This window comes from Taeniopygia guttata, chromosome 28, assembly GCF_048771995.1.
Source record: "Taeniopygia guttata chromosome 28, bTaeGut7.mat, whole genome shotgun sequence".
Classification (NCBI taxonomy): Eukaryota; Metazoa; Chordata; class Aves; order Passeriformes; family Estrildidae; genus Taeniopygia; species Taeniopygia guttata.
In genome coordinates this window covers 4,336,884-4,353,623 of record NC_133053.1, presented here as the reverse complement: position 1 = coordinate 4,353,623, position 16,740 = coordinate 4,336,884, and positions in this window count along the sequence as shown.

Below are 16,740 nucleotides of genomic sequence, written 5' to 3'. Positions count from 1 at the left end.
TGTTGCTTGGCTGTAGGGCCTGGGACACTGTGGGGGCTTCAGCTGTAGGGCAGGGGACTAGGGGCGTGGCTGTAACTGCTGGAGAAGAGTGGATAACGCTCTGCTCACACCTCATCCATACGGGCAGGATGCAGCCAGCTCTGCCCCAGCAGCATGAGAGGGGCTGGGACCCCCAGCTCTGGGCTCTGAGGCCATACACCATCCATAGTGTGGATGGTGGGATGCTCCAGGGGTCTCCAGCTGGATGGGATTCCCAGCTAGAAACTGTTCCTGCTGCTCTTCACCAAGCACTGGGTGATGTGAGGGTTTATTCAATCAAAGCTCTGCTCAGAAGGCCCAGCTGGTCATGGGACTGAGTCCCTTCTGAGCTCGTGTGCCCAGCCCTGTGTGCAGGCCCTTGTGTCTGTGCTGGGGTCCAGGACTCCCCTCCAAACCCGTGTGTCCATATTGGGGTCCAGGACTCCCCTCTGGACCTGTGTGTCCATGTTGGGGTCCAGGACTCCCCTCTGAGCCCGTGTGTCCGTATTGGGGTCCCCTCTGGGCCCGTGTGTCCATGTTGGGGTCCAGGACTCCCCTCTGAGCCCGTGTGTCCGTGCTGGGGTCCAGGACTCCCCTCCGGGCCCGTGTGTCCATGTTGGGGTCCCCTCCGAGCCCGTTTGTCCATGTTGGGGTCCAGGACTCCCCTCCAAGCCCATGTGTCCATGTTGGGGTCCAGGACTCCCCTCCGAGCCCGGGTTTGGTTTGAGGAGAGGTGCGGGCGGGATTGGGGGAGCCCTGCGGGGACAGGCGGGGACATTTCCAGCGACACCCACCCGGCCCGGGCGGCGGCCGCCAGATGGCATCAGGAACCCACGGACGTGGGCGCGGAACCGGAGAGGATGAGGGCACGGAGGGGGTGCACAGGGACGGTGGGTGCGCAGGTACCCGGAGAGGTGGGCACACAGGTACCCAGGGACAATGGGTAGGTACCCGGGGATGGTGGGTGCACAGGTACCCGGGGATGGTGGGTGCACAGGTACCTGGGGAAGGTGAGTTCACAGGTACCCGGGGATGGTGGGTACACAGGTACCCGGGGACGGTGGGTAGGTATCCAGGGACAGTGGGTGCCCAAGTACTGGGGAAGGTGAGTTCACAGGTACCTGGGAACGGTGGGTGCACAGGTACCCAGAGAGGTGGGCACACAGGTACCCAGGGACAGTGGGTGCACAGGTACCCAGAAATGGTGAACACACAGGTACCCAGCACCAGTGGCTGCCCAGGTACCCACAGACAATGAGCACACAGGTACCCAGGGATGGTGGGCACACAACTACCCAGGGACAGTGGGTAGGTGCCATGGGATGGTGGGTGCACAAGTACCTGGGGAAGGTGAGTTCACAGGTAGCTGGGGATGGTGGGTACACAGGTACCCAGGAATGGTGGGCACACAGGTACCCAGGAATGGTGAGCACACAGGTACCCAGGGACGGTGGGTGCACAGGTACCCAAGGACAGTGGGAAGGTATCCAGGGAGAGTGGGTGCACAAGTACCTGGGAAAGGTGAGTTCACAGGTACCTGGGGATGGTGGGTACACAGGTGCCCAGGGATGGTGAACACACAGGTACCCAGGGACGGTGGGTGCACGGGTACCCAGGGACAGTGAGCACACAGGTACTCAGAGACAGTGAGCACACAGGTACCCAAGGACAGTGGGAAGGTATCCAGGGACAGTGGGTGCACAAGTACCTGGGGAAGGTGAGTTCACAGGTACCTGGGGATGGTGGGTACACAGGTGCCCGGGGATGGTGGCTGCACAGGTACCCAGAGTGGTGGGCACACAGGTACCCAGGAATGGTGCGCACACAGGTACCCAGCACCAGTGGCTGCACAGGTACCCACAGACAATGGGCACACAGGTACCTGGAGATGGTGGCTGCACAGGTACCCAGAGCGGTGGGCACACAGGTACCCAGGGATGGTGGCTGCACAGGTACCCAGAGAGGTGGGCACACAGGTACCATGGGATGGTGAACACACAGATACCCTGGGAAGGTGTGTGCAGGAGTTACCAGGGAAGATGTGTGCACATTTAACTCGGGGGTGGGTGTAGAGGTGCCCATGGAAGGTGAGGGCACAGGTAACTCACACACCTGCAGCCTCCCAGGCATCCCTCACTCACTGCCAGCCCCATGCTGCAGCCAGCCCTTGTTGCTGAGGGTCACTCAGCTAACAACACTCCCTTAGCTAATGAGGCTCCCTTGGCTCTTGCAGACCAGGGGCCTTGGGGTGCCAGCTCCAGCCCAATGTGCCCCTGGCTCCTGGGGCTCCCCATGCACCCTCTGGTGCTGCTGTCCTGCTCCCCAGGCCCTTCAGCTTTGGGGATCAGGGCACCTACTGGGGAACAACGTCCCCAGCAGCCCCAGCTGGGCAGGTGGAGCACAGGGGCTGCTCTGAGGGCACTTGCAAGGGGTCTGGGAGTTCCCTGGCCCTGGGGGCTCTGAGGTCCCACCTGTGGCTGGGGCAGCATGGCAGGAGCTGGGGACACCGTGCTGGGGAGGCAGGGGCACGCAGAGCAGGCTAGGCCGGGCAGTGTGATGTTCTGCCACAATTTTCAGAGCCAAAAATCCAGGGGGACACAGCCTGGGTTTGTCTCTTTCCCTCTTCACTCTCCCCTCACCCCCAGATCCATCGGTGCCCCCACTCCTGTGGCTCCCACGGCACCAGTATGTGTTGCTGGAGCATCATCTCCATCTGTCCTTGAGCCGTGGGAGAGGAGAGGGGAGCTGCCTCCATCCTGCCGGCATCAGCCTCTCCACAGCATCTTCTCCGCCTGGTTATCTAATGGCTGTGGCAGAGCCTTTAAATGTCACCCACTAAAGAGAGCACGACAGCGTCCGGGAAGGGAGGGGAGGCTGGGTGAGACAGGATGGGAAAAACAGGAGCAAAACAGTATCGATTTCCAGCCAATTATCACTGTTATCAAAGCAGAGCAATTAAAGGATGAGGCCACATCGCCAATACCCGGCTGGCCCTCCGAGGCGAGGCGCGGGCTCACCAGCTCTGTCAAACACACACAAACACACGAACACATCCAAGCGCCTCGTTCCCTGTGTCCGTGTGTGCTCACACACACACACACACACACACACATATATACACACACACACGCTTGTTTTCCCCGTGGAGTTAATCCCAGCCCGCTGCCAGGAGGTGCCTCCATCTGCCTCTGCCTGAGCCCGGGCAGGGTGGAGGGTGCTGGGGACAGCTGGCAGAGCACTGCCGGGGCTGGAGCTGCGTGAACCGAGCGAATTTCTCCTCCTCACGTCGTCTAAAATGTTCTCTCTATGTGCCCATCCCTCCTTCTCCCTCCTCCTTCCCGCCTGGCTCCGACCCTGCTGTGCCCCAGGGCTCTCCAGGCTGCCCACTGGGCACTCGTCCTGTGCATGGTTTTGGCTTCTTATGCTCTTGCAGGATGGATGTCGGAGCCACACAGCTCCGAGTGACACTGTCCCTGTCACTTGGCTGGTTCAGCTGGAGCACAGGAGATGAGGGGAGGCTCCTCGGGGGCTGCAGCTCCTCCCGAGGGGAGGCAGAGGGGCAGGGGCCAGACCTCTGGCTCAAAATGCAGCCCAGAGCAGTGACGGGGGTTAGACGTGGGCGATGCGCTGTGTCACAGCACAGTGACCCAGTGGCACTGGCACAGGGTGCCCAGAGCAGCTGTGGCTGCCCCTGGATTCCCTGGAAGTGTCCAAGGCCAGGTTGGACAGGACTTGGAGCAGCCTGGGACAGTGGAAGGTGTCCCTGCCATGGCAGAGGTGGAACAGGATGGGCTTTGGGGTCCCTCCCAACCCAAACCAGTCTGGGGTTATACAAACACCTGCAGTGAATGGCTTGAGAGGTGGCAGTGGGATTCCAGTGTGATTCCAGTACCGGGAGGGTCAACCCTGGGCAGACCCCTCCCAGCCTGGCAGCCTTGTCCCCAAGGGCTGTGCTATCCACATCCAGAGGCACAGCTTGAGAGCAGCATCTCCAGCAGCCACGCCAGAAGGTGATTCCCAAACATCTGGGGAGGAAGGAAAACTGGGCTCTGGTCCTGCTGCCGGGGAGGAGGTTTATATGGAAAACCACAGAGGCTGACAATGGCAGGAGCTCTTGGCCACACTTCTCTGCCTCTCAGCAGCCCCATGCTGGCTCTCCCCACTGAGAATTGCTGCTTCCCTGGGGAATGAGCAGGACCTGAGCCCCAACACCCTGCCTGCTCACTGGTCACCCACACTTCCCTGTCCCCTGTCCCCTGGCTGTGCACAGCTAACACATTAACCCAGTGCTGCTCCAGCCCCCGGCCCCGCGCTCCCTGCCTGTGTGACACACTTTGGGCCAGCAGAGAGGTGTAGGGGGGCATCAAATCCTTTTAAAAGGCTCAGTGGGTTAGAAACCCCCTTGCAATTACCACCTTCTCCTTGTCTGGTGCACACAAAGGACCCTCCAGGGCGCTGGGCATGTTCCTGACAAACCCAACACAGCCGCGGGAGCCGGGAGGAAGGGACGGACGCAGGAGCCTTTTCAGATTCTGCTATTTGGTTGCAAACTGCTTAATTTCCTGAACAAAATGATATTTTTGTTGTTGTTGTTGTTTTGATGGAAAGGACAGCACTTTTTTGGCATGGTACAATCCCAGGGCTATTCATCCGTCACCACAGCAACGAGCTCCATCAATGGCCATCCGAGATTGCGGATGATTAGAGACAACATGTAAGAGGTGGAAGACGCTGGGCACCTCGAAAACCTCGTCTTCCCAAATGACTTGAATTATCCTCATTATTTCTCCCCGGCCAATTCTCTCCCCAGCCCGCAGGAGATGTCGCTGTTATATAAACACGGGAAGAGCCAAGTTATGAGAGCAGGCGGATGAGAAGGGAATGGTCCCTTCTGATGGGGACTGACCTGGAAAGCTCATGACATGGAGGATGAGACCCTCAGAGATGCTCAGGGCATCCTTCTGTGCCTGGAAGTGGGGAGGAGTGGGGCTGAGCCTTGGGGTGAGGTGACCACGACCACGACCTCCTGCAACTCTTCCCTGAACTGCTTCAATCCATTCCTGGGACACAGCAAGGAGCTTCGTTGGTTTGCTCTTGTAGCACCTCAAGGACCCAGCCCATCACCACCACCAGTTTTTGGGGTAAACCAGGGAGAAAGAGGTCACTGGAGCCTGTCAAAGGTGTGGCATGTCCCGGTGGAGGGACTTCCCGTAGTGACAGTGTCCTGAAACATGGCAGCCCTGAAACTTTAATGCCCACCTGCAATATTCATGGTGCTTTCGACAGCAGCAAGGTGGGATTGTGCAGAGCAGCCTGAATATTTCATGGGGGGGGTTCTGCACTGGGATTTTGGGGATGGTTTCCTCCACTGCCACCGCAGCCCCACCCTGCCATGGAGTCTGAGCTCTGCGGTGTGGAGGAAGAGTGATGACACCCTGATCTGCAGCCAAAGAGCCCCTCAGAAATCATCCATGCATGTTTTGCCCAGGGTGGGAGGAGAGGTCATGTCCTTTTGAGCATCTCTCTGCTCTGGGGGATCAGGAGACTCTGGATCTGCAGGGTGACCTCCCAAACTGGCTTTGGTGAATGTCCCCCTCACCACAGAGGGGCCTCAAGTGCCCACCCTGGGCTGGGCTGTCCTGATGTCACTGCAAGGGACAGAGACAGGAGCTGTCCCCAGTCCTGTCCTCTCTGGCTGCTAGAGGCCCTTGTCCCAGGGCCATGTGGAGGCGTGGGAGGTGATGGCCACAGGGGTGGCTGGGATCCAGGTCAGCTCTCCATTGGGACATCCCCACGGTGAGCCAGGTGCTCACAGCCAGCGTTACGCAGGATCCTGACCCAAACTGACCCAGCCCGGGGTGGCAAAAGGTCCCCAGAGCGGTGACACCGCGCTGGGGGGGAGCTGATGGTGAGAACATCTGGGGAGAGCAGCTCCTCCCCAGCCCCTCCCCAGCTGGAGCCCTTCCTGAGCACTCCCTGCCTGCTCTGCAGCACCTCTGGGGGCTGCTGGGGGGTGGCTGCCTCTAAAATCCCCTTAGCTGGACCCCCAAGGGCAGCAGAGCCCCTCATGGCAGGTGGTTCCAGCAGAGCCACAACCTCTGCAGAGTCCATCATGGTGCATGTCCCCTCCTCACTCCGTGCTTCAGTTTCCCCTCTGTATCCTGGGGATAAGCCCTCTGTCTGGGGTATTTTCCAGGACCTCAGGCAAGAGAAGGGGATATCAGTGGGCTCCTGGCTCCATCCAGGGACAGACCCCAGCCCTGAGCACACTGATGGGAAGGGTGGCCAGGGGACAGGAGTGCCCATCCTTCTCTTCCTCTGATGGAGCAGCACAAGGAGGCAGAGTGTGGGCACCTCCCCTGAACTCAGCGCCGGGCAGGATCAGCTTTGCTTCCCCTCTGGAAGGATGTTGGGGCTTGTTCTTGGAGCAGGGGACTGGGGACTGCTGTCACCTCCCCTGAATGGCTCCTGGGGTACAGGGACATGAGGGACAGCTCTGCCCCAGTGTGGGAAGGTGGCTGTCCTTGGGGCAGTGCTTGGTCCTGGAGAGCGAACCCTGCACTGTTTTGACCTTTCCTGCCAGAGGCACCCTTGCTGACCCCCAGTGCCACATGTGAGGTGCTGGCACCTCTGCTCTGGGACATTTGGGCCGTTCAGGGGTCCCTGTGTGGCTCCTGCTTTGGGCTCTTTCCCTCCTCCAGTCCCCACCGTGTCCCCGGTCCCCCTGCTTAGGGAGCACCCCCTGGCCAGGAATGCGCCCCAAATCCCCCCTGCCCTCAGCTCCCCAAGTTCCCCTTTGGGTCCCATCTGCTCCCCAGCAACCCCAGCGCCTCAGGGCAGGGGAGGAATGGCCAAAACCACAACAGGGAGCCATGGCTCTGATCAGGCTCGATCGGAGCCGATAATTAACAACAAGAGACGATCGATAAGGGAAGCAGCTGTGCTGCAGGCAGGGACAGGGACTGGGCTGGGGCCCCTCCTGCCACTCAGGGGGTCCCTCTCTGCTGTGGGAGTCCAGAGCTTCCCTCTGGCTGCCCTGGCAGGTCTGGGACCCTGGCAGGGGTCAGGAACCCCCCTGGACAGAGCCCCCAGAGACACTGTTTGTGATCTCTGTCCATGGAGAGGAGTTTTCAATCTTACAGGATGAATTACAAGCTTTGAGTGTTTGATAAGAGTAATAATTAAGTGGGGCACGGGTGCAAAAGTAAAATTTTAGGTTTCTAGATTAGGGGTTCAGAGGGGACAAGATGGAGGAAATTGGGTGTGTTTTGTCCTTTTTCTCCTTCTTCATGCCCTCCATGTTTCACTGTGGTGTTGGCATTTTTCTGTTGGTTCAGGCTGGGGACACACTGTCCAACGTAGGTGACAGATATTGGCACGTTATTGTAAATCCAGCACAGGTAGTTTGTGGTATTTAATGTTTGTACCATCCCACTGAGGGCAGAGCCCCACACGCTGCCCTGCAGGACAGAGCTGCGGCAGGGCAGCAGAAATGTTATATTTAAGCAAGAATAAACAACCTTGAAAACAGCACAGAGGAATTATGGCTTCTTCTTTGGCAGCGGGGCAGAAAGACAGAGACTTTCTACAATCTCAGGATCATCAATACCCACAGATTCCGACAACCCCACACCACACGGGCACGGCAGCCAGAGCCCACGGCGGGTCAGGGAGCTGCAGGGTGGGAGAAGGAGTTAATTCCTACACCGAAAAGCTCTTTGCCGGCGTCTCGTCTCTAATGGAAGAGTCATGTCGGATTAGCGAGCGAGCGGCCTGCGGGCCGGGCCGGGCCTCGGGGACAGCCGGGCCAGCCATGCGGAATGGCAGATCTGGGCCACTGGGCCACCGCCGCCGGCGGCCACGGACACCACGGAGCTCCACACGGGATCCATCCCATCCGTTCCTGCAGCTCTGGGACGTTTCTCTGCTCCCAACCCAGAGGGAGGAAGGAGGGAAGGAGGGAAGGAAGGAAGGAAGGAAGGAAGGAAGGAAGGAAGGAAGGAAGGAAGGAAGGAAGGAAGGAAGGAAGGAAGGAAGGAAGGAAGGAAGGAAGGAAGGAAGGAAGGAAGGAAGGAAGGAAGGAAGGAAGGAAGGAAGGAAGGAAGGAAGGAAGGAAGGAAGGAAGGAAGGAAGGAAGGAAGGAAGGAAGGAAGGAAGGAAGGAAGGAAGGAAGGAAGGAAGGAAGGAAGGAAGGAAGGAAGGAAGGAAGGAAGGAAGGAAGGAAGGAAGGAAGGAAGGAAGGAAGGAAGGAAGGAAGGAAGGAAGGAAGGAAGGAAGGAAGGAAGGAAGGAAGGAAGGAAGGAAGGAAGGAAGGAAGGAAGGAAGGAAGGAAGGAAGGAAGGAAGGAAGGAAGGAAGGAAGGAAGGAGGGAAGGAAGGACGCCCAAGCCCTGGCAGCTCGGCGGCCGCTGCAATCCAATCGCCGAGGGCGAGCGATGCCCGGGCGATGGAAAAGTGGGTCAGGCACATTGGACACCATGTGCTCCTCCTCTCCTTTCACACTCCTTATCGCAGAGCCGATGGTAAATAAACCAGCCCGTCTCCCCAGCAACCCAGGCGGGCGCTGGGCTGTGCCGGGAGCGGAGTCCAAGGTGAGCCACGGTGGCAGCCATGGGAGCCAGCCCGGCCAGCTGGGAGCCAGGGATGAGCAGGAACCCCCAGCCCAGGGCGAGTCAGGGTCTGCCCAGCAGCCAGGGAGACCATCCCGCTCTGCTGGGGTGGGAAATGCAGGCAAGGCCCATGTCCTGGTGCGATGCTGTCCCTGCAAGATCCACTGAGTTTTCCTGAGCCTTTCACTGGTTCTGGCAGAGTCCAAGAGGGAAGAACTCTAGAAAATGGGAATATTTGCCATTGTGGTGAGGTATTTGAGGAATCTGGTCTCCCTTGGGATCTGTCAGCAAGAGCAATGGCTGAGAGCATCAGAGCATCCCTGACCCAGTGACCTGTAAAAAGAGGCATCCCAGAGGGACCCCACCCTGTATCATCCCACCCAGCATCCCCCTCCTCAGGTAACCCCAGTGCCTCTCCCGAGGCAGGGCTGGGTTGCTGCCACCCCCCCTCCAGCTGCTTAAACCAAGCAGAGCCCTTTGTTTTCTCCTTTCATATTATTTAATTCTCCTCTCCTCACTTGCACTGCAGGGGCAGTGGCTAAGCCCAGGGCTTTGCTAAGCTGGGATCGTATTAAAAGAGCAGAGAGGAAGAGAGTTTCTGGTGCTAAGCTGCTTGTGGTAACAAAGATGGATTTAAGGAAACTGCTCCCATAGCGATATTATTGCCCAAAAGCACCCAACCTAAGGGAAAACGGCTGAGGATGTGGGAAAAGGCCCTGGGAGGTTCCAGCTGGGATGCACCAGCAGCAGCACCTTGCACGGGGCTGGGGGTCTTGTGTGGGGCCACCAGGAGGTCACAGCTGGAGTTGGGAGCCATAACCAGGGCTGAGCCCCTCAGTTGGGGCTGGCACCGGTCCCCTGGTGCTGGGCAGCGGTGGGTGGCTCACCTGGGCTTTGGCTGTATTAAAAGCTAAACCCTCTGGCACAGCTTTTTCCAGAGCAGCAGCCAAAAAGGTGCTTACGGGGCCAAGGCGGGCGCCTGCCAAGCCCTAATTAGGGCTGCTCAGCAGTGCAGGAACTAATGAGCAACCCCTCCACCGGGATCGCCTCGGGGTGCTTGGGGAGTTTGCTGAGGGGAAAATCCCTCCTTCCTTCCCAAAACTGCACCAGATGGGAGCTGCCAAACCTTCCTGGGCCACCAGTGCTTGGCATCTGTGGGAATCCAGGGCTTCCCTCTGGCTGCCCTGGCAGCTCTGGGACCCTGGCAGGGGTCAGGAACCCCCCTGGACAGAGCCCCCAGAGACACTGGCTGTGATCTCTGTCCATGGAAAAGAGTTTTCAATCTTACAGGATGAATTACAAGCTTTGAGTGTTTGATAAGAGTAATAATTAAGTGTGACATGGGTGCAAAAGTAAAATTTTAGGATTCTAGATTAGGGGTTCAGAGGGGACAAGATGGAGGAAATTGGGTGTGCCTTGTCCTTTTTCTCCTTCTTCATGCCCTCCATGTTTCACTGTGGTGTTGGCATTTTTCTGTTGGTTTAGGCTGGGGACACACTGTCCAACGTAGGTGACAGATATTGGCACGTTATTGTAAATCCAGCACAGGTAGTTTGTGGTATTTAATGTTTGTACCATCCCACTGAGGGCAGAGCCCCACACGCTGCCCTGCAGGACAGAGCTGCGGCAGGGCAGCAGAACATGTTAGAGATAAACAGAATAAACAACCTTGAAACAGCACAGACCAATTATGACTTCTGCTTTGGCAGCGGGGCAGAAAGACAGAGACTTTCTACAATCTCAGAATCATCAATACCTCACATTCCGACAGGCACCCCCAAACCAGTGGGATGCAGAGTGAGCAGAGCCCGGGCACGGGGAGGGCCAGCAGCAGATTTCTGGGCACTTTCCTCTTCCCTGCTCCTTACCTCACCTTCTCCCTGCATTAACATGTTAACTTTGAGCTTTTCCCACTGACCTACTGATCTTTCCTATTTCGGTGCCTGGAATTAAGGGATTGCTGGGATTAACTTGCACTAAAGCCTCCAGATCGGCTCTGGAGCGGGAGGGACGCCCAGGTACGGGCACCACGGGCACCACGGGCAGCGGGGGCAGCGGGGGCAGGAGGAGGGAGCCCGGCCGTGCCCGCTGGCTCCAGCACAGCACAGGGCAGCACCCCACCCTCGAGCAGCTCAGCTGCTGTCAGCTCCACTCCTGCTTCTCCCACTGCCACGATTTTGGACCTGCTGTGGTCAGGGCTGGGTACCCACACAGGTGATAGGTGGGTGGGGTGCCCAGATGGGCACTCTGAGGACCAGGGTCTGTCCTGGCAGCAGGGGTGACACTGAGGGGCTGTGCAGCCTCCAAACCCCTTCCCCAGGGAGCAGCTGCTTCCCGTGGCAGAGCCCTGAGTGGCAGCCAGGACCAGCCCGTGCCCAGCACTGTTTTCCTGCTGCCAGCCCAGCCTGGGGTCCCACAGTCATCCCCAGCTGAGCCCTGGAGGGGGGATGCTCCTGGCACCTGCCACCACACCCTGCCACATCCTCTGTCTGCCCCACAGTGCCACCAGCCCCCAGAATCTCAGTACTGGTGGTAAAGACAGGGCTACATCTTGGTGGCCCTGAGCCATGGGCTATCTTTTATCAGTATTTCCACAACATTCCAAAATAAAATCTCCAAATACACCTTTTTCACCCTAGATTGGAGATTCCCCTCGAAAAATCTCCAAATACACCCTTTTCACCCTAGATTGGAGATTCCCCTCGAAGGTAGGTGGCTTTTCCACCTGGAGGGACCATCCCACATCCCTGCCCCAGCCCTAGGGACCGTGTCACTGCCAAGTCCCCCATCTGCCCCGGGACCCCCGTGCTCACCTCCAAGCAGCATCACATGAAACTCAGCAATTTTGTGGCTGGGAAGTTCAAAAAGATGGAGGTGAAGGAGGGGCTGGGATGGGGGGGCAGGAACAACCCAGCTTTGAAGGTGCCTGGAGATTAACTCAAGGCCATGGTTGAGGCTCGGAGACTTTTACAGCAAAACCTCATTAAGGCGAGAGCAGGGGGAACGGGGGGAGTCAGGAAATCTTCTAAGCAGGAGGAAAAATGTTTGATTCAGCAGAAACAAGTGGGAAAAAAGCCCCCTTGAGTCCCCCCACTCCGCTTTTATCTGTCCCGGGGGGATCGGGTTGGAATATGAAATCTGCCCCTTTCCTCTTTCCTGTTTATCTCCTAATTATTACGCTGGAGATTCGGCAGCGCGGTGCCCGGGACGGTGCCAAGGCAATGCTGAACCGCCCGAGCTGGGGGGAGTGCCAGGGGGAGCTGCCCGGGGACCCCCCTGCACCCCACACTGCGGGGCTGAGCCCCCTGGGGCACCAGGGAGGGAGGGGACGGCGCTGGGGGGGCAGGATGGGGATGGGGATGGGATGGGATGGGATGGGATGGGATGGGATGGGATGGGATGGGATGGGATGGGATGGGATGGGATGGGATGGGATGGGATGGGATGGGATGGGATGGGATGGGGAGAGAAACAGGAACGGGGATGGTGAGAGGGATGGGATGGAGACAGGGATGGGGATGGGGATGAAAATAGGTATGGAGACAGGGACAGGGATGATGGAGAGAGGAACAGGGATGAAAACAGGGATGGGGAGAGAAACAGGGTCAGGGATGGAGAGAGGGACAGGGACAGGGATGGAAACAGGGTTGGGGATGGAGAGAGGGATGAGGATGCAGATGGACAGGGATGCAGGAAGAGACAGGGATGCAGGCAGGGAAGGGGAGGCAGGCAGGGATGAGGGTGCAGGCAGGGATGGGGGTGCAGGCAGGGATGGGGATGCAGATGGACAGGGATGCAGGAAGAGACAGGGATGCAAACAGGGATGCGGATGCAGGCAGGGATGGGGGTGCAGGCAGGGATGGGGATGCAGGCAGGGATGGGGACACCGTCCTCCACCCCAGTGGACACCCACAGCCGCTGCCCAGGGCACAGTGGGATCCAGCCAGGCCATGGTTCCCACCCCCTCAGCCCCTAAGGAAGGCTCAGCAGTCACTAATTGCTTGGGACACCCCTCGGGGTGTGGGGGGAGACTGAATGTTCCTCCCCCGGCAGCTCTGCTGGCCACGGCTCCAATTAGCCTGGTTATCCTGCGTCGCTGCTGATGAGGGGCCGGGTAATTGCCCGGTTTGGTGTCCCTTAGAGCCACATGGCAGCAGCTATTGCATAAGCGCTGGGCAGGCGTTATGTGAGCCCTGAGCGAGTCAGGCCAGCCCGGGGGCTCCGGTTACACCTGGCCCTGATGCCCCCCAGCTCCAGCCTCGGGCTGTGACAGGGACAGCCCAGCACCATGCCCGATCCCACAGCTGCCAGGACTGGCACAGCTGGCAAAGCCACATCTCACCCCATGTCTGAGGGCACTGCCTTGTTTGCTTTGGCACAGCTGAGGGAGCCTCATCCTGCACCACCGAGACGCTTCGGCAGCAGGTTTGGGAGGAAGGGTGGCACTGACACCCTGGAGAGGACAAAGCAGTGGGACCCAACCCCTGAGCAGGGGGTGCCCCCTGGTATCACCCCCACAGCCAGGGGGACACGATAAGGCTCAGTGGTTGTTAGTGCTGCAGATCTCCTGCAGCCCCCCTGGCCCCCATTGCTGCCCCCACTGCCAGCCCAGTATGGGGGGAGATGGCTGGACCCCCATCCAGGGCTGGGACTGAAGGACAGGTCCCCATCCAGCCCTGGGACTGGGGACAGGATCCCCATCCAGCCCTGGGACTGGGGGACAGGATCCTCATCCAGCCCTGGGACTGGGGGACAGGATCCCCATCCAGCCCTGGGACTGGGGGACAGGATCCCCACCCAGCCCTGGGACTGGGGGACTGATCCAGCCCTGGGACTGGGGGACAAGACCCTGATCCAGCCTTGGGACTGGGGGACAGGACCCCATCCAGCCCTGGGACTGGGGGACAGGACCCCCATCCAGCCCTGGGACTGGGGGACAGGTCCCCATCCAGCCCTGGGACTGGGGGCTGCCATGGGGCACGTCCCCCAGCTGAGGATGAGATGTGGGGACACCAGTGGCCCCTGTCAGTGGGTTCACCCCGTGACCCACTGCCTGCCGGGCAGGTCAGCCATTCCAGAGGGGAAACTGAGTCACAGCAGGCACCTGGCAGTGCCCCTGGCAGTGCCCACGGCAGGGACACCCACCGTGGGGTCCTGCCAGGCCCACCCAGGGCTCACCGAGCTCGGGGCTGCTGGCCCAGCCCTGGTGGGGTCCCCGAGCTGGGTGATGGGCTCAGGGTGAGGGGCTGTGGCTGTGGGACGGCGATGCTGGCAGAAGGTTCCCCTCTGTCTGGGTGGGGCTCCAGGGAGAGCAAACAGTGATTAAGGTGTGATGGTGTCACCCGGAATTCCTGCTCACCTCCGGGCCAGCCGGGCCGCCTGTGCTGCTCCTGGTGGCACAGCCGTGCCAGCGGCGCCACTTCAGTGCTGCCACAGGTTTGGCAGCGAGGCTGGGGCAGGAGGAGAAGGGCTGGATGGTGGCAAGGGTCAGTTTTTGGTTCCTCATCCCTTCCTGGTGGCACTTTCCTTCCTGTGCTGCCCCGCTGGACCTGTCCCCCAGCATTGCCCCAGCGGGTGCAGCTCCTGGCACCGAGTCTGGGCCTGGCACCCCGCAGGAACCAAGGGCAGCTCTGGCCCTGCAGCCCCACTGCTCCCATCACCAGGAGCAGCACCAGGAGATACTGGGGGGAGGGTCTGAGGGAGCTGCACCAGCTCCTGTCACTGCGTGGGGAGGGGGAGAGGGGGTTTAGGGGACGTTCTGTGCCCTCCACTGCTGCCACAGCAGAAACAACCCTGGTCAAAGCCACTCCTCTCATAGGAATAAATAGGGGCTCAGCCACCAGTGCACTGGCTCCACCTCGCTCTGGCTTTCCTGGGACCAGAACCCCAATTTAAACCCAGCCAAGTCCATGGGGTGAGACCCCACTCACAAGAAAAAAAGGTCCTGCTCTGCTAGAACCTCTCCACCTCCACCCTGGTGTCCCCCAAACCTGGGGCTGAGTCCCAGCACCCAGCACATGGCCAGGTAACCCTGCAGCATCCCCATCTCCCCGGGGTCGTGCCAAACCTGTGCGTGCGGGGCGGGCACCGCACACGAAGGGTTAAGGGCACCACGGCGGGAGCGGTGCGTGGATGTCTGCGTGGGTCCCGCCTTGCTCACGGCAGGTGTGGTGCCGCTTATGTAACCTCATACTTTTGGGTTGCGCTGAGCACTCGGGGAGGATTTTCTCTCTCGCTCTGCCGCGATTCAGCCGCGACCGTCCCAAGAAATGGGTCCGAGCGCCTTCGGGAGGGGCGAGGCCGGCGGGGCCGGAGCTGCGTGCCACGAGGAGTCACCGAGCCGATCCCGCTCTCAGTTTCCCCATCCGAAATGGGGCTAATGAGGGTGACCTGCTTCGGGCAGCTCCCCTGACCCCGCCGGGATGCGCACCGGGATGGGATCTCTGCTCCATCAGGAGCCTGCGAAGAGCGAGGCGAGATGTCGCCCCTCGTCCCGTCTGCGTGTCCATCCATGCGGAGCAGGCAGGAAAGCCGAGAGGAAGGAGAGAATCCGAGCGGAGAGAGCAGCGAACCCGTTCCCAATCGCCATCAGCGCGATCGAGTCAGACAGCAGCGCTGGAGCGGGCTCAGCCCATCGCCCCCCGCACCCCCCGGCCCGGCCCGACCCCTCCCCCGGGCAGCTCTCGGTGCGGGGCTGGCAGCACACGAAGTGCCACCACGGCTGGGGACAGCTCCAGGAAGAGCAGCACAACCCCTCTGCCAGTGGCCCATCTCTGCACACCGGCTCAGCTCAGCGTTTGGGATGGATGTGGGGTGAAATTGCCCCCCTGAGCTGCCAATAAATGGTTTGAGTATTGGGGGGTGAGGTGTCCCCTCAGGGCCCAGCTGTGAGGGCAGCCAGGGAGGAGGCAATGATGCCATGTGTAGGGCTGGTGATGGTGGCTGCTTCCGTGCCTCTGGTGGATGTTGTGTCCATGTCCATGGCTGATGTGGCTGTGCCATGCTTGTGACCACGAGTGGATGCCATGCTCGTGGCAGATGTCACACTCATGCTCGTGGTGATACCACATCCATGCCCGTGGTGATGCCAGATCCGTGTCTGCAGTAGGAGCAGTGCTCATGCCTATGTCAGATGCCTTCCCCACACACATCAGGTCTCCAGGCCAGTGCCACTGTCCCCAGGCATCTCTGGCACCTGAGCCCTGGCCCAACATCACCAGGACCAGCTGCCTCCACCCCTGTGATGTGGCACCAGGGAGGACTCTGGTGACCTGGTGCACCACAAACCCCAGCCAGGGGACTTTGCCCCGTGCCGATACCTCGGGCTCTGCACGGCGAGGCCACCATCTCCTCACACATCTTAGTGTTCCTTATCCAGGGCTCAACTCCAGGCCCCAAAACCACCTGTGCCTATCCCAGCATGAAGGATGGTGTGGGAATGCCTCCATGCCAACTTCAAAGCTTCCCACTACTTCCACGGCTCCATTCCCGACCCGCAGGGCTCCCAGGAGGGATGTGCCCCCAGACCTCAGCATCTGCACCCTGGCATGGGCACGTTGGGCAGCCCCACGGGGGTCCCTGTGCTCCCCATCCCAGGATCCCCATCCAGTCCTGGGACTGGGGAACAGGACCCTGATCCAGCCCTGGGACTGGGGGACAGGACCCTGATCCAGCCCTGGGACTGGGGGACAGGACCCTGATCCATCCCTGGGACTGGGGGACAGGACCCTGATCCAGTCCTGGGACTGGGGGACAGGATCCTCATCCAGCCCTGGGACTGGGGGACAGGATCCCCATCCAGCCCTGGGACTGGGGGACAGGATCCCCATCCAGCCCTGGGACTGGGGGACAGGATCCCCATCCAGCCCTGGGAATGGGGGACAGGATCCCCATCCAGCCCTGGGACTGGGGGACAGGATCCCCATCCAGCCCTGGGACTGGGGGACAGGACCCCCATCCAGCCCTGGGACTGGGGGACAGGACCCTGATCCAGCCCTGGGACTGGGGGACAGGATCCCCATCCTGGGCTGGGATGGGGGGACAGGACCCTGATCCAGCCCTGGGACTGGGGGACAGGACCCTGATCCAGCTCAGGAATTGAGAGACAGGACCCT